This window comes from Protopterus annectens, chromosome 14.part0 (genome assembly GCF_019279795.1).
Source record: "Protopterus annectens isolate FY-2018-M chromosome 14.part0, PAN1.0, whole genome shotgun sequence".
NCBI lineage: Eukaryota > Metazoa > Chordata > Ceratodontiformes > Protopteridae > Protopterus > Protopterus annectens.
In genome coordinates, this window is record NC_056748.1 from 761,948,231 (window position 1) to 761,974,073 (window position 25,843).

Here is a 25,843-nt window from a genome sequence, read left to right on the forward strand (position 1 = left end):
TGCAATTATGATAATAAATGAGTCTTGTGCCCTTTTAATGAACAGGGTTGCTTCACCTGCTGAGTTTTTCAGGGAAAAAAAAGCATTTAGCCACAAAAAAAGATGTTTCATGTATAGCACAGACATTCAAACAACTGTTTCCCCTAAAATAAGATGCTTATTAAGAATGGCATTTTTAGGCTTTCTATGCCTTCATGTGAATAGTGTATACACCCCTTTCCTCCATTGCATCTCTCTTTAAAATTTTATTTCTACAAATGATATTTTGTGGTTTGCACTTATCCTTTACTATTTTTAACTGGTTAAAAACACCATTTTCCCCAATAAATATATTTTATTTATTTGTTTGTTAACCTTAAAAGTTCCACAAAGGTGAATGCTCTTCACTGAGGGAAGCCAAGGTAGAAAAGTGTCATAGCTGTATATAAAAATTCACACTGCAGTGAGGCTATACAAACTATACATTAGATTATAATCATATCTAGCAGTTCACTGCAGTATATAGCCTAAATGCCAGTTGTCAGGAGAGTGGCCTAAGTTAAAGCACACAGATTAAATTGATTTAGTACGTGCCGTGGAACTGCAGTGCAGGCAAGTAACACTACACTAATTTCAAGCAACAAATAAACAGTGAGCTTTCTTATTAAAATGCAGATATGATTTCAGATTCCAGGTCAGGTGTAGCAAAAACAAAAGTTAATGGGTGAAATTTAACCACTAGGAACTAGAGAAACTGTGGATATTTAATAGTCAGACACGAGCAAAGTCAGGCCTAATTCCAGTGAGATCATTAGTAGAACAAGGAGCACACATCAGTCAAGGAGGAAGTGGTAATGTGTTAAAATGAGAGACGTTAGTCAGAAAGCAGGCTTAAAGGAGATGTGAGAACAGATGTAAAAGTGCTGATGGATAACGCAAACAGAGGCAGAGATAGTGAAGAGTGATTTAAGAGGGTAGCAGATAAAAGGGGACAAATAAGAGGCAAACAAGGTGATGGAACAGACTTTGGGGAACAGCCATTACCTAGTTAAAATACTGTAGCTTCATGTAAAAGTGTCCGTGTTTTGAAGGAGGATATGGTTAGCAGAGAAGAGGAAGGGTAGTATAGGAAGAGCACTGCAATGAGCAAACTTGTCATGAGTGATAAAAAAAGAGAGGAAAAGAAGAATACGTATGACCAGAAAAGGAATGAGCATGTTGCAGCAGTGACAAATGTATATATTCAAAGTAGAAGGGAATCAAAGGATAGGTTATAGAAATGCCTGTGACAGACAAGTTCAGATATATGGCTAGTGACTGCAGAACTTATATTATCCATGCTCTTTTTTGAAAAAAATGGCTGACTGAAGTGATTGAATACCAACAGTTACTTTTGTTCAATAATTTATGGATATATGTAGATGTGATGTCCCTCCTCTGGGCCAGTAATCAAGGAGCCTCAATCCTCACCACTGAGACTGGTGAGGGAACATTCACGTTGAACAAAAATGGATGCACACAGTATTTTCAGATGCAGCTCTCTGCACCAACCACAATTTCTCTTAAGAGGACACAGGGAGCATACCCAGTCCTGGGTCTGGGTTTTCTTCTCCAGGACCCAAATAAGACTTCACCTTTCTCTCTGCCAAAACCAGTGTTTTGTATCCCTGTTCCAAGTAGATCACACACACACACACACACACACACACACACACACACACACACACACACACGCACACACCTGGGAAAGGCTGGCACAGATTACCCACCCTACCACCTCTCTGGCCAGGCTGTAAGGTAGTTCCACTTCCATCAGGCAGCTACTCTAAGGCTCTTAACAGGGTATCCAGTTTTACTGAGATTAATACTAATACCAATGGTAATATTGACCAATGCAGCAAGATTTCCAGGAGCGGCCACAGTGTCACAAAATAAATATAAGTACTCTCAAAGGTTAAAATATTCTCCAAAAAAGATTAGCCGCAATGAAAAGTTTAAATATATTTAATAATAAATAATAAAAGAACATGGAAATACTGAATATCTGTTTACAATAAACATCAGAGTTTCAATCAGAGGAAATATTAAAAATAACACGGCTAGATTCACACAGATACAGAAAAACAATAACTAACTTATCTCACTGTATTTTCCTGGCTGATTAAATAATTACTGTTCCCTAGTTAAGTTACTTACTACAGCAAGGCAAGATGATGTGGGTGAGTGGTCTTTTCAGTTCCAATAACAGAGTGTCACTGTAACATCTCTCACAAATATCTAAATATGTCAGTTCTGACTACAGAGTGACATCACATCTGGTCACCTGACTCAGGTTCCCATACTACCCCCTTTAATAGAAACTGAACCAGAATCTAGCACATATGTGTCACAATACACAAACAGAGCTTTGCTAAAATGTGTAACAGCATCTGGAAGCTTTAAAACAATTTTAATACTTCCACTCTTCCTGCAGAGCTGCTAAACCAGGCTTCTCACAGATGTTTTGTCTCTGGCTGCAGTCAGAATGGTAAGATACAATTTTATGGCCTAAACCGGGTAATTCAATTTCAGACTATTTTTCAAAGTTAGCTGGACCGAGATTAACCTCTTCTCTTCCAGTATTGTCTGTTACAATATATTCATTTCAACAGTTACAATACAGTCTGACATACAGGTGCATTTCTTTTCTCTCTGGCAGGACCAACTGTCAGTACATTTATTAACACATGCAACTTTACACATACATTTTCAACACAAGCACCTGCACAAATTAGTTTGATATACAAATGACATATAATTTTTTACAAAACTCCAGCTAGCTATGCTGGCATATGTTACACATCCACTGCCCTACTCCTCCTGTCAGAGCTGGTACTACATTACATCATCACATTTCTCTCCTTTGAAGACTCAAGCTAGTTTCTCAAGTGACCCTGAAGAAACATTGCTTGAGAGGAACGAGCCTGTCTGGGAACACATTAACCAATACCCTATCTTGAGATCCTATCTGCATGTGCATTGCTAAACTCATTACAATACTGCATAGGTGGGTGCATCCAGGTTTCCCAGTAAACATGTCCCCAAACTTCTGTAACACTGTTCAGTTTTCTCAAACCTGGCTAGGTGTCACTCCGTGCCTTCCTGAGGAGATCCATCACCCATTCCCCTTCAGACTCCTGCCATCCACTGTAAATACTCAATACCAGGGCCTCTCTATCATACTAAGGCTTCATAATGTTAACAAGATACAGTTTGTGCCCCTGCCTAGCAGGTTTACCATATAGTTAACTGTGATGAAAGGAGATACTGCCAGCTGTGCTAGTTGGAATTTTGTAAATGATTATAAGTCATTTGTGAATATCAACATGATTTATTTAAGATGCTTGTGTTACAAATGTATTATAACTGTATGTCATGTGTATATCAAACTGCTGATACAGAAGTGTGTGCTGAAAAAGTTTTTCCAAAGTACTGTTTGAAATGTAACCATAGTGTACCCTACTGGAATAGGACAGAAATGTAGATGCATTATTGTAACTGTTTAAATGTATATATTTTAGCAGTGGAAACTGGAATACGGGAGGTTAACTTTAGAAAAATAGCTGAAATAAAATTACTTTATGGCTATGCAATAAAAGATGATATCTTTCAATGTCTATGTTTAGGTTTAGATGTCTTTCTTTATTTGACACTGTCCTGCAATGTTGTTTTAAATATTTTCTGTGGTTTTGAACTCTGATGTCACTGTGAATATACACTGATATATACTGATTATTAAATATATTTAAAACTTTCATTGTGGCTGATATTTGTGATACATATTTAAGTTTTGAGAGTACTTGCATATTTATTTGGTGACACTGTGGGCCACTCCTAATAACCTTGCTCTTGGTCAAACTGCTATTTGTATTAATATTAGTATTACACAGTAAGACTGGGCACCCTTTGTTAAGGGCCTTAAAGTAGCTGATAATAGTTGGCTGGTGGCAGTGATAACTACCCTATAGTCTGGGTAAAAGGGGCATAGCTAGTTAACCTGTGCCAGCCTTTCCCAGGTGTGTTTTTTTTTGTGTGTGTGTGTGTGTGTGTGTGTGTGTGTGTGTGTGTGTGTGTGTGTGTGTGTGTGTGTGTGTATAAATCAAACCTCAAAGCGTGTGTATGTCAGCTACTTGGGAAGGGACACAAAGAACTGGCTGGACAGGGAGGATGCTGGAGGTCTTGGCTTGGCCACTCTCCTGAGATCTCAATGCTATAGCTGTGTTAGTGGGGCGTTTTATTGGAGATCTGGAGAAATAAGGAGAAACCAGCCCCAGACTGACTGTGGTCTTTGTGTGCTTTTAAGAGAAATTATAATTGATGCAGAGAGCTGCATCTCCCCACCCCCCCTTTGAAGACTCATGCTAGTTTTTTAAGTGACCTTTGAGAAATGTTGCTTGACAGGGATGAGCCTATCTGTGAATACATTGCCCCATACCCTGTCTTGAAATTCCAGCTGCCTTGGCTTTGCTGACCCCAGTACAGTGCTGCACAGTCATATCATATGCCTGCAAGGATTTACTTAAGAAGACTGAAAGTCCATAACACTGAAATTCAAAGCATTGAGACCAAAATCTTGAAAATTCAAAACACTGAAAACTCAAAACATTATATCCCATAACACTGAAAGTACATAGGAAACAAACATGTACTATATTCTAGCACAACTACATATTAAACAAGTAAAAAGCAAACCATATTACACTTCTTCAACTATAAGCAGGGGGGCAAGCCCCCACACCCCCTGCTACTTAAATATATCAACTCCGAGATCATACTACACTACACTAAGATGTGTTATGTTGTAGTATAGCAAGTAAGAAGGGAATATGACTGAGGTTGCCAATGAAACTCCAGTCAGTATCACAGAGATATATAGTAATGTATAATGTTTTAACAGTGAAGTAGTGTTTCTAACACAAGGTTGAGGATAGTTTTTTACAATTTAATCATGCAGTCATGAAAAGCGGAATGGTATGTTTCCCATTCTGTTCTGTGTAGTGCGATCTCAGAGTTGATATATTTCAGTAGCAGGGGGTGTGGGGTTATAGTTTGAAAAGTGTAATATGGTTTGTTTTTTATTTCTTTCTGTATGTATTTGTGCTGGCATATATTAAATGTTAGTTTCCTATGTTTTTTAATGTTATGTAATTCAATGTTTTGAATTTTCAGTGTTTTGAATTTTCAAGATTTTGGTCTCAATGTTTTGAATTTCAATGTTATGGGCTTTCAAGATTCTAAAGTGAATCTGCCTGAAACCCTAGGCTTCACCATAGTAATCTGGGATTTTGCTGTTTGCCTCCCTGTAGCCATAGACCCCCACCCCCCTTAGACTCCTCCTGCTTTCCACTACAAATACTTAGCACAAGGGCCTCCTTGTTATGGTAGGTTTCATAATGCTAACATGATACAGTTTGTGCCCCTGACTCCTGCCTAGCAGTTCTACCAGGTAGTTAATATCATTGACCTTCCTTACCATTTTGAAGGGTCCCTCCCAAGTTGCTTGCAGCTTGTTGTGTCTGACAGGAATGAAAACCATAGCCTGTTTCCCCACAGCATACACAGTAGCTCGAGCATTCCTGTCATACCAGACCATTTTCTGCTGTTGGACTCCTGCCAAGTTCTCCTGGGCCAAACCCATGAGTTTCCTGAGGCTTGTCCTGAGGTTTAGGGCATACACCACATCAGACTCCTTGTGGGATTCAGACTCACCCTCTTACTCATTGTGAATCAAATCTAGAGGCCCCCTCACCCTATGTTCATACAGAAACTCAAAGGATGAAAAATCCTATGGATTCCTGGGGCACCTCTTTGTAAGCAAACAACAGATTGGACAAATATTTCTCTGACTCCCTCTTAAACTGGTCTGCAAATGCAGTAGCATGGTCTTTAGTGTAGAGTTTAATCTCTCCACAAGACCATTTAGTCTCGGGGTGGTAGATGGTGTTTTTAGGTGCTGTGATGACCGTGCCCTGGCCCAGCAATCAAGGAGCCTCAATCCTCACCACTAACACCAGGGAGATTGTCTCCTAAAGGAGGAAAGGATAACTAATACACACAGTAAAGTACAATTTCTCTTAAGTGCACACAGAGATCACAGTCAGTCTGGGGCTGGCTGCTCCCTTGTTCACCAGGTCCCCCATAAGACTCCCCACTGGCACAGCTATAGGGTCCAGGTCTCAGCCTAACTGGGCAAGCTAGGACCACCAGTACTCTGTCTGTCCAACCAGTGCTTCATGTCCCTGCCCCAGTAGCTGACACAACACACACACACTTTGAGATAAGTATTTATACAACTTCACAGACACTCCTGGGAAAGGCTGACACAGATTCTCCAGCTGTGCTTCTTTACCCAAACTATACAGTAGTAATTACTGCCACCACCCAGTTAATAATATCAGCTACTAAAAGGCCCTTTAAAGGGTGTCCAATTATTACTGTGCAATATTAATATCCTATGGTAATGTGACTATACAGTCTAAGGCTTATTGGAAGGGCTTAGACAGTAAACTCTATAAATATATAATGTACTCTAAAGCATAGTTCATCTCTACACAAAGCAGCCATAGGTAGAAGGTTTTAAAAATATTTAATAATAAATAATTAAAACACAAGACAAAACTACTACACCACAGAGATATCTAAGAGTTCAGAGATCACACAGAAACTTAAAATAATACAGTAGGACAGGTCTGGTTTCAAAGAAAAACACCTAATTAATCTTTACTAGCTTTGACTATTCCTACAAGATATCACAGTGCTAAAAACTTACATGTGAGCATAAGCAGAGTGCTGATAAGTTAGATGTCCAGATCAAAATGCTCTCCAGTCTCTTGTAAGAAATAGTATTTAAACATTACTAATAAACATGTCTCTAAGACCCTCCCAAAATTACATCATTTTTGACACTTAGGTTTTCCCAGTATTCATATTGCATCATCTTAACACTGGTCTGAGTTCTCAGGCCACAAACTGCATTATTTAGCAATCTAGCACCTCCTCAGAAACTTACAATGATACAAGACATTTCACACGTATATGCTAACAGAAACTAAAGCAATAAAGCACCTTCCACATCTAAATTCTAGCCATAAACTTTAGCCTTAAAATAATGGGCATAAAATCTTCATCCAGCCGCCCTCGGGCCAAATTCTAACATGGAAGGATATAATATGCTTCACTGGGCCAGTAGAGTGCAATGTTGTCACATATTTTGCAGTAAAACATTTCACAGTGTTTTCCTACATTTAAAAACACAAGCCTGTATTTTACATTTATTTATACAGTTGATAGAATTATATATTGAATTCTGTTTGACTAGGCTGGCAGCCTTCGCCCATATCTCCCCAATCATCACCCCCCCCCCCCCGGGGAACTCAAGCAAGTTTTTTAAACTGCCCCTTGCGAAACATCGCTTGAGAGTGGCAGGTCTATGTGGGTGTACCTCACCCAATTGCCTGTCTTAAGAGCCCATCTGCATTGGCATTGCTATTCCCACTGTGGTGCTGCACTGACATATCATATGCTTGCAACCCCAAGGCTCCATCTTAGCAACTTGGCATTTTGCTGACTGGCTCTGTTTAACCATGTTAGGCGGTTGTGATCTGTCATCACTGTGAATTTTCTTCCATACAGATAAGGCTGAAGTTTTTGTAGTGCCCACACTATGGCTAGACATTCCTTTTCTACTGCTGCATAGCATTCCTGCCTGGGGTGGAGCCTACGACTGAGATAAACCACTTGGTGTTCTTCTCTCTCTCTGAAGATATCTGGCTAAGTACAGCCCCCACCCCATAGTTTGAAGCATCCACCTGCACAACAAATTATTTGCTGTAGTCTGGACTGGCTAACACAGAGGGTCCTCCCAAAGCTTCCTTAAGCTTCTGAAATGCCTGCTCATATGCTGGGGTCCACACTGCCTTGTCTGGCCTGTTCTTCCTTGTCAGGTCTGTGAGGGGAGCAGCTATGGTACTGTAATTGGGAACAAACTTTCTGTAGTACCCTGCTGTCCCTAAGAATGCCCTCACCTGCTTTTTGGTAACAGGTGCAGGCCATGCCTGAATAGCTTCTACTTTGGCAGGTTCTGGCCTAATCCTACCACTCCCCACTCTATGTCCTAGGTAGGAGACCTCTGCCATACCCACCTGACATTTGCTCAACTTAATGGTCAACCCTGCCCTCTGTAGTCTGCCCAGCACCTCCCTGACATGCTGAAGATGCTCTTGCCAGGAATGGCTGTAGATGGCATTATCATCCATGTAAGCAAGGGCAAACCCTCCTGCTCCTGCTAAGATATGATCTACCAGCCTCTGGAAAGTCACTGGGGCATTCTTCATCCAAAAGGGCATCTTTGTGAACTCATACAAGCGAAAAGGAGTCACAAAGGCTGATTTCTCTTTAGCACTGGGAGTCAAGGGCACCTGCTAGTAACCCTTGGTAAGATCAATGGTTGTAGGATACTTAGCCCCACCCAGCTGCTCTAGGTCCTCATCAGTCCTAGGCATGGGGTAAGCATCCGATTCTGTGTGACTATTTAATTTCCTATAATCCACACAGAACATGTTGCTGCCATCCTTCTTTGGCACCAATGCCACTGGTGAGGCCCAGGGACTGTTGGACTCTTGAATCACCCCTAGTTCCAACATCTCTTGTACCTCTTCCTTCAGAGTCTGTTTGAATCTCTCAGGCACCCTATAAGGGGCCTGCCTGATAGGCCTTTGGGGTCCTGTATCCACCTGGTGCTGCACCAGGTGGGTGCTCCCTGGTTTCCTGGTAAACATGCCCCTAAACACCTGCAATACTGCTCGGATCTCTCAAACCTGGGTAGGAGATAGGTGCTAGGACATTGCTACCCCTTCCACCGAAGTGTCAGCCCGAGCCTAACTGAGGAGATCAGTCACAAGATCTCTCTCAGACTCCTCCTGCAATCCACTGCAAATGCTCAGCACAAGTGCCTCCCTATCATGGTAAGATTTCATCATGTTAACATGGTACAATTTGTGCCCCTGCTGTCTGCCTAGCACTTCCACCATGTAGTTAACAGCACTTACCTTTCTTTCCACCTTGTAGGGTCCATCCCAAGCTGCTTGCAGCTTGTTGTGTCTGACAGGAATGAGAACCATCACCTGCTGCCCTACAGCATACTCTCTAGCTCAAGCATTCCTGTCATACCACACCTTTTTTTGTTGTTGGGCTTATGCCAGGTTCTCCTGGGCCAAGCCCATGAGTTCCCTGAGCCTTGTCCTGATGTTCAGGACATATGCCACAACAGACTCCTTGTGTGACTCACACTCACCTTCCCACTCATCTCAAATTAAATCTAGAGGACCCCTCACCCTATGCCCATACAGCAACTTAAAGGGTGAAAAACCTGTGGATTCCTGGGGAACCTCTCTGTAAGCAAAAAACAGATGGGGCAAATATTTGTCCCAATCCCTCTTAAACTGATCTGCAGATGCCCGTAGCATGGACTTGATTGTAGAGTTTAACCTCTCAACAAAACCATTAGTCTGGGGATGGTAGGGGATGGTCTTCGTGTGCTTCACCCCACAGGACTTCCACAGACAATCCAGCAGGTCTGACATAAAATTGGCATCTCTGTCAGACAGTATTTCCTTTGGGAAACCTACCCTGCTGAAAATCTCTAGCAAAGCATTTGCCACCTTCTCTGCCTCAATGGAGGACAAAGCCACTGCCTCAGGGTATCGTGTAGCATAATCTAAAATCTCTAGGATATACTTTTTCCCTGTGGAACTTGGGGTACTCAGGGGACCCACAATATCTATAGCTACCCTCTGAAATGGCTCCTCAATCACAGGCAAAGGCATCAAAGGAGCTCTCACCTTGTCTCTTGCCTTGCCTACCTTTTGGCGCTGCTCAAAGGTCCTGCAGTACCCTGTTACATCTCTGGAAATTCCAGGCCAATAGAAGTTTTGCATAATAAGCCTCTTTGTATGTTTTATGCCCATATGACCTGCAAAGGGAATATCATGGGCTATGGCTAGAAGCGCCAGATGGTAAGCTCTAGGCACTACCAACTGCTGTACTCTCTCACCTTCTAGCCCTCCCTCAGGGGTTCACTCTCTGTACAGTAACCCTTTGTTCCAGTATACAGATCCCCCTTCTCTTGAGAATCAGGTGCCTCCCTAGCTATTTGCCTCAGGCCTTGCAATGTAGGGTCTGAGAGCTGAGCCTGTCTCAAGTCTCTCCTGGTATCCCCTTCCCAGCTCCCCTTCCACTGGAAGTCTGGCATCCTCTGACAGCGGTGCCTCACTGTCAGCCTGGGTACTACTATTCACCTCTACCTTTGCAGTTACCCTGTCCAAGGGAACATCAGTACCCACAAGCAGCTGTGGCTCACATTCAGTCTCACTGCTACAGCATAGCTCACTCCCTGAAGGAACCACCTCAGCAGTCCTGGCTGCAAGTATGCAGTCTGTCTGGGTCTCCCCCAGTATTCCAGACCCACATGCTTGTCTCTTAGCCTCACTGCTCTTAACTGCATAAGTACATAGTACTGTCTCATCCAAATCCTTCCCTCTCAGGACATCTGCGGGATGGTAGTTCCATACCCCTGTTGTCTCAAGACAACCCACTATTGGCATTTTGTCTTTACCACTTACTGGCTTTTTCACCTTTGGTTCCCCACCTTGCCTCTGTGGACACCTGTATGCCACATGACCCCACTAGTTGCATTCAAAACATTTAACCCTAGCTCCTGGACATATACCTGGACTAGTGTCTTCCCCTGCTACTGGCGGATTCTGTTGGGGCAGTCTATGCTGTCCACCATGGGCTCCTTTAGTCCCATGAGCAGTACTAAGGGTCCCTTTCCTATGCAGGGCTACCCTGCTTGCTAGGTATAAGTCTCCCTTCTTCCCAAACTCATCTGAAGTAGCACACTGTCTATCAGCTAACCAGATCCTCATGTCCTCAGGCAAAGTGCTAAGGGCTTGTTACCTTACCAAAAGGTCTGCCAGCCCTTCAAAAGTGGTGACCTGACATCCACTCACCCAGCTATGAAAATAAGTGCTCAGTTCAACAACACATTCACTTACATTTTCGTCTGCCTTGCGTCTAAGCTCACGAAACTTTTTCCTATACATTTCAGGTGTTAGCTTATAACATTCTAACAAATGTATTTTTACAGCAGTATAATCAAAACAGTCAGTGTCATGCATTTTTGCTAAAGAAGTTACAGCTTTACCATGGAGTAAGGGGGGTCAGGAACCGTACCCAGAGCCTTTGGTCAACTTCATACTGTTTACATACCCGCTCAAACATATGAATGAAGCTATCAAAATTATCTCCCTCTTTAAACTGTGGAAGAAATTTACTGACCTTTTGTGCTTCTGAGGTCCAGTTACTCCCTTCCCCATTACATCCATGACTCTGGCAAAGAGTAAGCATTTCCCTCTCATGCTTTCTCTGCCGTTCCTGTTCTTCAGCTTCTAGGCTCCTCATTCTCTCGGCTGCTTCCAGTTCCATACACCTGGCCTCCAACTCAAGTCTCTTTTGCTCCAGCTGGATTTTTAGGTCCAGTGCCGAAAGGTTGAGCTGTCCATTCTCCGAAAATATTGTATCTCCACTGTCAGTCTGATTATTCTCCAGGCTGCTGTTTTCTGATGCAGCTGTACCCCAGGCTGCAATCAGGTCTGCCTTAGTCAGGTTTCCTTGCACCATCTCCCTAGCCTGGCACATCTCCGCCAGCTGGCTCCTTGTCAGCTTTCCATACTCTTCTGCTGACATGCTGCCTGCTCATTTGGCTAATGCTAAGCTAACAAAAGAAATAAACAATTGTGATCTGAACTCTTGGTATACACTGTGTGACTGTTTTAGAGTACAAAACACTTTTAGAGATCACTGTAAATAAGCTACAGGAATTCACTCTGCCCACACCACTACAAGCCAGTTAGTATGTGAAGTAGATCCCACCACTGCCAAACACTTATGATGACCGTGCCCTGGCCCAGCAATCAAGGTGCCTCAATCCTCACCACTAACACCAGGGAGGTCATCTCCTAGAGGAGGAAATGATAACTAATACACACAGTAAAGTACAATTTCCCTTAAGTGCACACAGAGATCACAGTCAGTCTGGGGCTGGCTGCTCCCTTGCTCACTAGGTCCCCCATAAGACTCCTCAGTGTCACAGCTATAGGGTCCAGGTCTCAGCCTAACTGGGCAAGCTAGGACCTCCAGTACCCTCTCTGTCCAGCCAGTGCTTTGTGTCCCTGCCCAAGTAGCTGACACAACACATACACACTTTGAGATAAATATTTATACAACTTCACAGACACTCCTGGGAAAGGCTGACATGGATTCTCCAGCTATGCCCCTTTAACCACACTGTATGGTAGTAATTACTGCCACCACCCAGTTCATAATATCAGCTACTAAAAGGCCCTTAAAAGGGTGTCCAAGTATTACTGTGAAATATTAATATCCAATGGTAATGTGACTATACAGTCTAAGGCTTATTGGAAGGGCTTAGACAGTAAACTCTATAAATATATAATGTACTCTAAAGCATAGTTCATCTCTACACAAAGCAGCCACAGGTAGAGGGTTTTAAAAATATTTAATAAAAAATAATTAAAACACAAGACAAAACTACTACACCACAGATATATCCAAGAGTTCACAGATCACACAGAAACTTAAAATAATACAGTAGGACAGGTCTGGTTTCAAAGAAAAACACCTAATTAATCTTTACTAGCTTTAACTATTCCTACAAGATATTACAGTGCTAAAAACTTACATGTGAGCATAAGCAGAGTGCTGATAAGTTAGATGCCCAGATCAAAATGCCTCCCGGTCTCTTGTGAGAAATAGTATTTAAACATTACTAACAAACATGTCTTTAAGGCCCTCCCAAAATTGCATCATTTTTGACACTTAGGTTTTCCCAGTATTTGTATTGCATCATCTTAAAACCTGGTCTGAGTTTTCAGGCCACAAACAGCGTTATTTAGCAATCTAACACCTCCTCAGAAACTTACAACGATACAAGACATTTCACATATATATATATATATACTAACAGAAACTAAAGCAATAAAGCACCTTCCCCATCTAAATTCTAGTCATAAACTTTAGTCTTAAAACAATGGGCATGAAATCTTCATCCAGCCGCCCTCAGACCAAATTCTAACATGAAAGGATACAACTTGCTTCACTGGGCCAGTAGAGTGCAATGTTGTCACGTATTTTGCAGTTCCACATTTCACAGTGTTTTCCTACATTTAAAAACACAAGCCTGTATTTTACATTTATTTATACAGTTGATAGAATTACATAATTAATTCTATTTGACTAGGCTAGCAGCCTTCACCCATATCTCCCCAATAGTCACAGGTCCTTCACCCCACAGTGCTCCCAGAGACAAGCCAGCAGGGCTGACATGAAACTGGCACCTCTGTCAGTCAGTATTTCTTTTAGGAAGCCTACCCTGCTGAAAATCTCTAACAAAACATTTGCCACGTTTTCTGCCTCGATGGAGGACAAAGCCACTGCCTCAGGGTATCTAGTAGCAAAATCTACTAAAACTTGGTTATACTTCTTCCCTGTGGAACTTGGGGTACTCAGAGGCCCCCTCAATATCGAAAGCTACGTTCTGAAACAGTTCTTCAATCATAGTCAAAGGCATCAAAGGAGTTTTGACCTTATGTGACATCCCTGCTCTGGGCCAGTAATCAAGGAGCCTGAATCCTCACCACTGACACTGGAGAGGAATGTTCATTTGAAACAAAAATGGATACACTCAGTATTTCCAGATGCAGACCTCTCTGCATCAAGCACAATTTCCCTTAAGAGCACACAGGGAGTATATTCAGCCTGAGGTCAGGGTTTCTCTTTCTGTCTTTCCACAGGTCCCTAGTAAGGCTCCTCACTGGCACAGCTGCAGAGTTAAGTCCACAGTCAAGTGCCCAAGCCAAGTCTTCCAGCACCCTCTCTGTGAAACCAGTGCTTCATGTCCCTGCTCCAAGTAGATGACACACACACTCTTTCAGATTTGATTTTCACACACACACACACACACACACACACACACACACACACACACCTGGGAAAGACTAGCACAGATTACCCGCTCTACCACCTCTTTGCCCAGGCTATAAGGTACATCCTCTGCCACCAGCTAGCTACGCTAAGGCTCTTAAGGTATCTATTTATACTCAGTGAGATTAATACTAATAACGATAGTAATGTTGACCAATGTAGCAAAGCTTTTAGGTGTCACCAAATAAATATAAGTACTCTTAAAGGTTAAAATATTCTCTAAAAAGACCAGCCACAATGAAAAGTTTAAATACATTTAATAATAAATAATAAAAGAACATGAAAATACTAAATATCTATTTACAATAAACAACTGAGTTTCAGTCAGAGGAAGTATTAAAAATAGCACAAATGGATAGTGTAGATCAATGTATGGTATGTACCTTTAGGAAGCTATCCAAGGGCTTGCACAAGTGTATCAACACTGAACACGTGCTTGTCTGACTGCCATTTTGTAGTAAGCTGTTGAGATATAAACATGCATGTATGTAAGGTCTGTCTGTTAACCAGTTCATTTATATTTTATGATGCTGCTATCCACCCTGCTGTATTTCTATATATTAAAGCATCTAAACAAAATACCACACCTGCTTGTCATCTATGTTAGAGAAGAAAAAACGATAGTGTCAGAAGCAGCATGTCTAAAGGAGTTGAAGCCAAGATGGAATCCAAATTCTTCAGTTTGAGATCAAGAGGCACTCAATTAAAACTCGAGGAATTTAAAGGAGTGAATCATCCCTATAATTCGCATACTTCACAAAACAGGTCAGAAACGAATTTCAGATGATAAAACCTGCTCAGCACTATTTCTTATTCACAAAATATGAAACAATGCATACAGAACATTCTAAACCTTATTCGCATAAACCAATATGTCCAATACTGACAAAATATTCAAATTGCTACAGAAAATGTTTGAAATAAAGTCCAAATTGCATAAAATGAATAAAATAAAGGGAAATGACTGCATTTTCACTAAGCACATATTTTTCGTATTAATCAAAGATATCCGAGTTATCAGAAGTGTATAAAGTGTTTGCATGTTTGTGCGGTATTACAGTAAAGTTATTTCAAATAATACGGCCATTACCGAGCATATTTTGCAAAGTACAATATTTTCAAGAGTTTATTGTGCATCTGTATGTTATTACAAGCTCACAAACAGTTTGTACATAATTAGAAGGTCCATATTTTCAATGTGTTTGTATATGCTTTGTGGGCATGACAGACGGATTTCAAAAACCCAGTGCACTTGTGTTTGACAGTAATATTGCTGAGAACTGGAGTATATTTGAGCAAGACTATGACATTTTCATACAGGCAGCATTTTCTGATAAAGATGACCATACAAAGGCATTTATTCTGCTTAATTTAGCTGGGTCAGAAGCCATAGAAAGGGAATGCTCATTTCTATATGCACCTGCTATCTACACAGAAGAGGGGGAAAACAGTCATACTGTTGTACTGGCTGAGTTAAGGGAGGACCCTAAGTGCTTAAAATGTAAATTTAGAGAAATGTGTAACTCCCAGACAAATGTTACAATGGAACGGCACTTATTTTACACAAGGGATCAAAAGTCTGGTGAAACTTTTGCAGCATATATAACTGACTTGAGAAATAAAGCTAAAACATGCAGATTTAAGGGATGAGTTGATAGAGGATGGAGTACATACTTGTTTGTGGTACTAAAGATGATGCTGTGAGAAAGATTTTGCTTTGTGGCAGTGACTTAACTATAAATAAGGCCATTGAGATTTGTCAGTTATACAAGTTCTCAGAAAAGCACACAGATATGCTTACAAATGAGAAAAGCTTTAGAAGGCACAGTGATAAAGCTCATGTTGTTGGTATGCAGCATGTGGTTAAAAGAAACAGGCCCAAGCACATGGCAGCAACTCTAGCTCCTGTAGCACTCACTGGTAAACCCCAGAGAATTCAAGCTAATTCCAGAGTTCCACAGTATAAGTGAAGCATAAGAGTGAGTCAGAAAACTCAAAGCATGGGCCCCAACCCAGTTTCATTGCCATCTGTCATAATTGTGGTAGAAGTCATGAATCTAAAAGGGAAAATTGTTTAGTTTGTGGTCAGCAATGCCACAAATGCAATAAATGGAATCATTTCAAAAGGTTTTGTAAATCAAAAGGCCCGCATGCTTTTATTAAAAGGGTACATTTTAAGAAACGAGTTGCTCAATTAGAGACCTACTCTTTATGTTGATGGTGTGTCAGTGCTTCGTGAAACAGTCAGTGCAGTAGATTTAAGGGCAAAGAATGAAGTATTTTGTACTGTTTGGATAAATGGCAAACCCATAGAGCTCAAAGTTGTACAGGTTCCAAGTGTAATGTTATATCAGCAGAAACATTTGATAGTGTGTGTCATTGTGAAAGGCTTGGTTTGGCAAGGTGTTCAAGTCTTGTTGCTTATGGTGGTGAAGAAATTCAAACTGAAGGCTCAGCAATGCTTTCATGTTACTCTGCTAGGAGAAGCTACAACTTGTTATTTATGTGGTCAAAGGGCACATAACATCAGGTCATTATTAGGGCTCAGAGACAGTGTGAAAATGGAACTTCTTTCATTTAATAAGGAAGTCCACCAAGATAGTTTGAAAGACCACTACTCTAATTTCACCCAGTATATTTTTTCTACCTATGCTGATCTTTCGAAGATAAATTAAGGAAGCTTCCAGTTGTGTACTACATGAAGTTAGATCCAGATGTCAGTCCAGTTATCACGCCAGCATGAAAAGTTCCAGTAGCCATGCAGGACAGAGTCAAAGCCAAGCTAGATAAAATGGTGTGACAAGGTGTGATTTGTCCAGTTGATTCTGCAACTCCAGCTGAATGGGTATCTTCCATCATCTTTCAGATGACATCAGAATATGTATTGATCCATGAGATTTGAAGAAAGTGCTAAAAAGACCTCATCATCCAAAGGGCACAGTCAAAGAAGTCACTGCGTTGATGCCAAATGCCACTGTTTTTTCTGTCTTAGTGCAAAGAATTCATTTTGGCAAATTCAGCTTGACAGGAAATCATCATTGCTCCCTACATTCAATTCTCCATTTGGCAGGTGCAGATTTCTGAGATTGCCATTTGAGATAAATTCTGCAAGTGAAGTCTTTCAACATACAATGGAGCAAATTTTTTCTGGGTATCCTTGTGCTATCATAGTCGACAACATACTAGTATGACGTCATGGTGAAGCCGCGCATGACAGAAACCTCAGAAAAGTTCTGGGCACGTGAAGTGAATCTTAAACTCAATCCACAGAAATGCAAATTCAGACTACAAGGAAGTTACTTATGTTGATCATTTATTTACTAGTTAAGCTTAAGACCAGACCCTTCTAAGCAAGCAGCCAATCTTGAGATGCCAGCTCCAAACAGTGTTCAAGCCCTGCACATTTTCTTGGCATGGTTAACTACTTAGGGAAGTTCATTCCAGACTTGAGTCAAATATTGACACCACTCAGAGAGCTGACATGTAAAGATGTATCATGGTCTTGGTTAGAGCAACACCAAAGAGCATTTGATGTCCTGAAACAGAGAACTGCAGGTCCATGAACTCTCAGATACTATGATGTTCACAAGTCAGTTACACTTTCTGTGATGCTTCAAAATTTGGTCTAGGTGCAGTCATTCTACAAGAGGGTCAACCTGTTGCCTATGCAGCAAGAACTCTTACCCAAACTGAAATGCAGTATGCCCAGATTGAGAAAGAGCTTTTGGCAATTGTGTTTGCATGTTCCCGGTTCCATGATTATGTTTATGGTAGACCTGTCCAGACTGAAACAGACCACCAACCTCTAGTCACTATCTTGAGAAAGCCTATGCATTCACCTCCAGCCAGACTGCAATGCATGATGCTGAGATTGCAAATCTATAATTTCACTCTTATCTACAAGAAAGGCAGATTTCTTTATCTTGCTAATACATTATCCAGATCACCACAGAACAGCATGAGAATGAGAACCTTGACTGTAAAGTCATAGAAGTGAGACATTTTTTCTTCCACGTCTTGATGAGTTGAGAGATCACACAGCCACAGATCCAGTTTTACAAAGGCTCAACCACTTTATCAATCAAGGATGGGCATCAAAGAAATCTAGTTTACCTCAAGAACTGCAGCCTTATTTTCCAAACAGAGATGAGATTCTGTCTGATAAAGGTTGTTGTGTCTTTTCGGCTTTTCCCGGTTAGGGGTTGCCACAGCGGAACTCCAGTCCGCTAATGATTGGCAGTAGATTTTTACGTGCCGAGTTGCCAGCCCTGACACACAACCTTCAACAAAGGAATGCCCATTCACGTATGTCTCAATACAGAAAACGCTCTAGCTGAGAATCAAACCGGACAGTGTCTTATTGTGAGGCGATAACATTACCACAGCACCACCACTGCATCATTATGAAAGGTCCAAAAGTAATTGTTCCAAAGTCCTTGCAACAAGAGTACATTACTATTTTGCATTGTGATCACCCAGTGTCGCTCTCCTACTTTGGACACAATAGAAGAGTCTTTGTGGGTTCTGTTCGAGCAGCTTTATTTTATAGAAACACATCACTATAGATGTTTACTGACTTTAACTTAAGTAACTTATATACAAACTAACAACTGCAATTATGCATGCTCACTCTCTGGCTGCTCTTTCAAAATGGCACTAGGGATTGCACGTGTCTGGAATTTACATGTGCACATACAGTCTTTAACATGCTTCTCAAAGACACAGCACACATCACATACACTCTGATCTATATCCTTCCTCTAAATAGATCATGCAATGTTACGAATCTATCTGGCATGCATATATCACAGGAAATTCTTTGTCATGCATTATATAAGACTAGGTATATACACACACACACACACACACGCACACACACACACACACACACACACACACACACACACACACACACACACACACACACACACACACACACACACATCTCTCTCTCTCTCTATATATATATATATATATATATATATATATATATATATATATATAATAGTTAATTTCACTTTGCTGCATATTTCACACTGGGCTTAGATATTCAGCCATATTGTGTGACATAAAACTGGGAACTGGATTTAGCAACTGGAACTGTCTCTACAAAACGTTCGACCTTTGGAATGTTTGGAACATTTTCAGGAATGGAATCAGAGGTTTGAACACACTGGTATAGACTCTGGTATGGGAACTACATCTGGTTCGCTTTTAGATTTGGAGTCTACATCACAGAAACAATGTTGTGATGATGATGATGATTCTGGTACAGGAAGAAGATGTCTATGATTCCTCCTATACTCTATACCCTCGGAGTGTACCAGATAAGATTTTGGTTTGGCACAGATGCCTGTAATTTGACCGATTTGGTCAAAACCTTTCGTCATCTGGATTCATACCATCTTTCCTTCACTCAAAGGATGAAGTAATCTGTTCGATCTGTCAGAACTGGACTTCTGGATATTATGCTTCTTAAACAATTGAGCCTTAATGGTTTTATTGTTCTTGACGTTAGTCATCAATAAACTGGAATTAATGGGTAGTGTAGTTCTGGTTTGCCTGCAAAGTAGTCTTTGAGCAGGTGAGCCAAGACTATCATCACGGGGTATATTTCTGAGATTAAGCAAATTGAAGAACACATCTGTATTGACATGCTTTGACATCTCAAGTAATTGCTTTGCACTCTGCACTGCACGTTCAGCTAGACCATTTGACTGTGGATATTCAGGACTGCTTGTGACATGTACAAAGTCCCATTCTCTTGTAAATTTCTGAAACAACTGACTATTAAATTGAGTACCATTGTCAGAAAGAACTTTGTGTGGACTACCATGGACTGAGAAATGGCATTTCAACTTCGTAATAACAACACTGGATGTTAGGTTAGGTAGTAAATCAATCTCAAACCAATTCAAATAAGAGTCTACAAAAACCAAGTAGTGTTGTTTGTTCCACTCAAAGATATCAGTGGCTACTGTTGACTGAGGTAGTTCAGGAACTGGACTTAGCTGAAGTGGTTCTCTTTGCAAATGCAGTCTAGTACTATTGCATACTGAACAAGAAATTAGTACTTTATCAATGTCTTTTGGTAATGAAGGCCAAAACATCAATTCTCTCGCTCCTCTCTTAGTGGATGCAGAACCTGGGAGACCACGATGCAAAATTTGGATATATTCTTGTTGTAAGGAAGCAGGAACAACAATTTTAGGACCTTTGAAAATAATACCATCTTCCATCAACAATTCATCTCTGTAAGGAAAATAGGTTTGCACTTCAGGTTGGTGACTAGATTGCTTTGACAGCCATCCAACATTGATGAAGTGATTGAGCTTTTGCAAAATTTGATCAGTCATTGCGTGATCTCTTACCTCATCATCTAGTGGTAGAAAAATGATGCACTGCCATCATGTCAAAGTTAAAATTCTCTGCATCAAGCTAGTCCGTTGTATTTCTGGGTGATCTGGATAAGGTAGCCAGATAATGCAATTTGCCTTTCTTGTAGACCATGTTGACATTGTGCTTTTGCAGTCTGAGCATCATTTTTTGTAATCTCGTTGGAGCAGAATGCATAAGCTTCTTTAGCATAGTAAGTAGAGGTCGGTGGTCAGTTTCAGTCTGAATAGCTTGACCATAAATATAATCATGAAACTTGGAACATGCAAATACTATTGCTAAAAGCTCCTTCTCAATTTGAGCATACTGCATCTCGGTTTGGGTAAGTGTTCCAGATGCATAGGTACTGGTCTGCCATCTTGAATTATAACTGTGCCAAGACTAACTTTTGAAGCAGCACAGGAAAGAGTGACTGGTTTGTTCACATCATAGTAACTAAATGTAGGTAGGGTGGCAATTTTCTGCTTAAGAACTTCAAATACCTTCTGGTGCTGTCCCAACCATGACCATGCAACATTTTTGCATGTTAGCTCTCTTAGAGGTGCTGTCACCTCACTGAAGTCTGGTATAAACTTGCCTAAATAGTTGACTATGCCTAGAAGCACTGTAGAGCTTGTACAGTGTCTGATGCTGACATCTCAAAAATAGCTGCTTGTTTGGTCGGGTCTGGTCTCAAACCAGTACTGGAAAATAAATTACCTACATATGTAACTTCTGGAAGTCTGAATTTGCACGGATTGAGCTTTGAGTTTACTTCATGTGTTTTGTCTGGAACTTTCTTTAGGTTTCTGTCATGCTCTGCTTCACCATTGCCTCCAACCAATACATCATCTACTGTTATGGCACAAGGATAACCCCAGAAAATTGGCTCCATTGCACACTGAAAGACTTCACTTGCAAAATTTATCCAAAATGGCATCCTTATGAATCTGTATCTGCTAAACGGAGTACCAAAAGTGGTTAGAAATGAGGATTTGTGATCAAGCATCACTTGCCAAAATGAACTCTTTGCATCCAAGATAGAAAAAATAATGGCATTTCAGTATTAGAGCTGTGACCTCTTTGACTGTGCACATTGGATGATACAGTCTCTTCAATGCTTTGTTAAAATCTCGAACCAATACTTATTCTGATTTCATCTGAGCCTTTTATGTGAGCTGCCACCATGGATGACTCCCATTCAGTCGGTTCTGTGACTGGACAAATCACACTTTGCTGCACCATTTTATCCAACTGAGCCTTTACTTTATGCTGCATAGCTATTGGAACTCTTCTTGCTGGTCTGACTACTGGAGTGATCTCTGGGTCTAACTTCAAGGAATACACAACTGGAAGCTTGCCCAACTTGTTATCAAAAACATCAGCATACTCTAAGAAAATGGCTTCAGTAAAATTGGAACTCAGAAATGCATTTATGTGATGAACCTCTTTAGCAACAGAAAGCAGATTAATTCTCAAACTATCTTTGAGACCCAGTAAAGACTGTACTGGTCTTCGGACTACATAGAATAACAAGTTGTAACAGTTCTTGGCCAAATAACATGAAAGCATCAGTGTGTCTTCCGTTTGAATTTCTTCACCTCCATAATTAACAAGTCTCACATTACTGGCCACATTGAGTTGTTCAGTAGTTCTCATTTTAGCAAATGTGTTTGCTGATATAACATTACTCTTTGAACTAGTGTCTACTTTAAGCTCTGTTGTTGTTGTATCTTTCGGCTTTTCCTGGTTAGGGGTCGCCACAGCGGAACTCCGGTCCGCTAATGATTGGCAGTAGATTTTTATGTGCCGAGTTGCCAGCTGTGACGCAAATGTGTTTGCTGATATAACATTACACTTTGAACTAGTGTCTACTTTAAGCTCTGTTGTTGTTGCATCTTTCGGCTTTTCCCGGTTAAGGGTAGCCACAGCGGAACTCTGGTCCGCTAATGATTGGCATTAGATATTTATGTGCCGAGTTGCCAGCTGTGACGCACAACCTTCAACGAAGGTACTCCCATTCACGCATGTTTCCACACAGAAGATGCTTTAGCTGAGAATCGAACAGGACAACGTCTTACTGTGAGGCGACAATGCTACCACAGCACCACCACCGCAGGATTTTCCATTAATCAGGACAGTATAAAACATTTCGCTTCTTGCTAATAAATTCACTGCATCAACTCTTTCACCAAGCACTGATACACCATATACATAGAAAGTTGACTGCTTCAGCTCTGCTTGATCAACTTGCTTTTTTTGTGTGACCTTTCTTTACAAATGTGTGAGGCTTACTTGATTTGCAAAACTTTTGGAAATGGTTCCATTTTTTACACCTGTGACATTGCTGACAAAATGCTAAGCACTTCACTCTTTTAGAGTCACAGTTTGCACCACAATTGTGACAGTTAACAATGAAGCTAGATTTGGGTTTTGCTGATTCCTGCTTGTACTGCACTAAGCTTGCACCTTTCTTAGAACTTGCTGGAAAGCTACATGGTTTCCCTGATGAACCATCAGTGTTTGTGACTGCCATGCACTTGGGCTTGCTTCTGTTTGCCACATGTTGCATGCTATCTACATTTGCTCTGGAGCTTACTGAAACCATGCTCTTGTCACTCACAAGCAAGCATACACGTGTGTTTTTATGTCACCTCATGGATTTGACAAATCTCTATGGCTTTGCTCAATGTTAAATCACTGTCACAAACAAAATCTATCTCACAGCAGCATTATAGATACCGCACACAAGTCTGTCCTTTATCAACTCATCTTTTAAGTCACCAAACTGACACTTTTTTGCTTTGTTTCTCAGGTCAGTTATATAAGCTGCAAAAGTTTCCCCTGGTTTCTGATCTCTCCTGTACAATAAATGCCTCTCTAATGTAATATTTGTCTGAGGGTTATACATTTCTTTGAACTTGCGCTTCAAACACTCTGGGTCTTCCCTTGATTCAGCCTGTACAACAATATGACAGTTTTTGCCCTCGCCTTCATATACTGCTGGTGTATACACAAATGAACGCTCTCCTTCTAAGGACTCTGACACAGCTAAGTTTACCAAAATGAATGCCCTGGTGCATGCATCTCTATCTGCATAAGCTGCTTGTGTAAAAATATTGTACTCTTGCTCAAATATTCTTCAATTTTTTTGCAATATTCTGATAAATACAAATGGTAGGGGCTTTCAAAATCTGTGTGCCATATTAACACATACCAGTGAAGGGTTTTGCAAAGAAGCATAAACATACACACATGCACATATGTGAAAGGAAAAAACTTCAAAGACCAATACACGTAAGGTTCAGGTTAAGGCACTTTTAATTCTTGCAGCAAGGAGACAAAAACATGCAAAAATACAGAGTTTGTCTGATTAGTAACAGGAAGTGAAGCCATTCTTATACTGTTTTACAAGACATTGCCTTCTAAAGCTGACGTAATCAAATACAAGCCTACAATATTGTTTTTCACAGTAGATATTGTTCATGATTTTCTGCTGACATGACATTACATTACTAGATTTGTGAGAAACGTTTTGAAAAATAACATGGCCTTGGAGACCACTAGCTAGTTACAATTATTTCTATAGTGCTATGTTACATTTCAAGGTACTCTGCTAATTCAAGCACAAAGCAAACACAGATTATAGTTCATATTCTTCAAGCAGTCTTTGTTCTACTTATCTATCCTTCCTGCAGCTGTGTATGTTCTCATAGCACAAACAGAGCTAATTGTCTAATTTTAATTACATTATAGAAACGGTATTGTTCTATTCATTATTTTCCTAACCCAGCAGAAAATCATCTGCTTCTCAGTAAATTTCCAAAGGCATAAGCAAGATTTCAGCTGTGCTGACAAAATACAAGGTCAGAAAGCATGGTCAGAAAGCATTCGCAGTTTATATGGATTTATGCAGTATGAAATAGAATAAATGTGTTAACCCTTTTGGGCTTTTAAAAGCACTAATATACACATTAATACATATTTTTCTAACATCATATGCCAGAAACTTATGCCACTATTTGTAACTTTGTTCAATGCCTTTGTGCTTCAAAAATTATACTTTTTTGGAATTCTTGAAAATTATGCTATTAGCCAAACTCGTAGTACCTTTGAATAACTGGACTTTGCAAAATAAGACTCTTGGGCACTGTAATACTCTTGTAATATCGTTTTGCAAGAAATCACCTCTTATCAGTGTAAGAAACATATCAGATAACTGCATGATGCCAATGAACTTAGTTTCTTTTGCCCCAAAGTCAATAACATTTCAAAGTAATTGCACTTCGAGAATAAACTGTACACAGCACACTGAAATTTCCCCAAAATGGTTGTATCTTGCTAGGCAACTCTACAGTGCAAGAAACACTCTATAATGGCAGCACTTTGCAAACAGACACACCCAGCACAAGAAACTTTTCCAAATGACTATACTTTGACTGTATTTTCACAAAATAGTTGCACCTTGCACACAATAAACTCTTCCAAATACATGCACAGTAATAAGCACATGCTGTAAGCACTTTTACACACTTTGAGATACTTAGAATAATTTTAGTTATGCCCTTGATACAATGCAAAGTTGGAGTTCTGCCAAAACACAGCACTTTGCCCAAACACATGTAGTTGCCTTGCTTTATTTTTGCCCTTATTATATTTGTTTTGCTCATTTAAGCCCTTTTCATGCCCATTGTACTTTTCTTGTGCTCATTTTACTCTAAACATTCTCTTTTCCCTCAAACACACTCGTTTTGCTTTACTGTTAATCATTTCATCAAATACCTTTGTTTTAAGCATTCCCTTCCAAACCTTTTGTGCTTTCCACTTGCTTAATAATGTGGCTTGTGCCCTTGTAATGTCCTGTTTTGTCTTTTTAACCAAATAATCAGTTCATGCTACTTCTCATTACCTTTCATACTTTTCTGGCTCTTTTCATGCTTGTTTCTCTTAGTTTTACCTTCACTGTCATCTCTGCACCTCATGGCTCTGAATATTATTCTCTGCCATTGCAGTTCTGACAACATGTCACTCTCCTACTTTGGACACAACAGAAGAGTCTTTGTGGGTTCTGTTCAAGCAGCTTTATTTTGTACAAAATCATCACTATAGAAGTTTATTAACTTTAACGTAAGTAACTTATATACAAACTAACAACTGCAATCATGCATGCTCACTCTCTGGCTGGTCTTTCAAAATGGCCCTAGGGTTTGTACTTGTCTGGAATTTATATGTGTACATACAGTCTTTAACGTGTTTCTTAAAGACACAGCACAAATCACACACACTCTGATCTACATCCAGGAACCGACTCTACCAAAAGAAGGGCAAGAGGAGTAGTATTTTGGCCTTCTATATCACTAGACATTGAAAGAGCACTTTCATCTAGTTC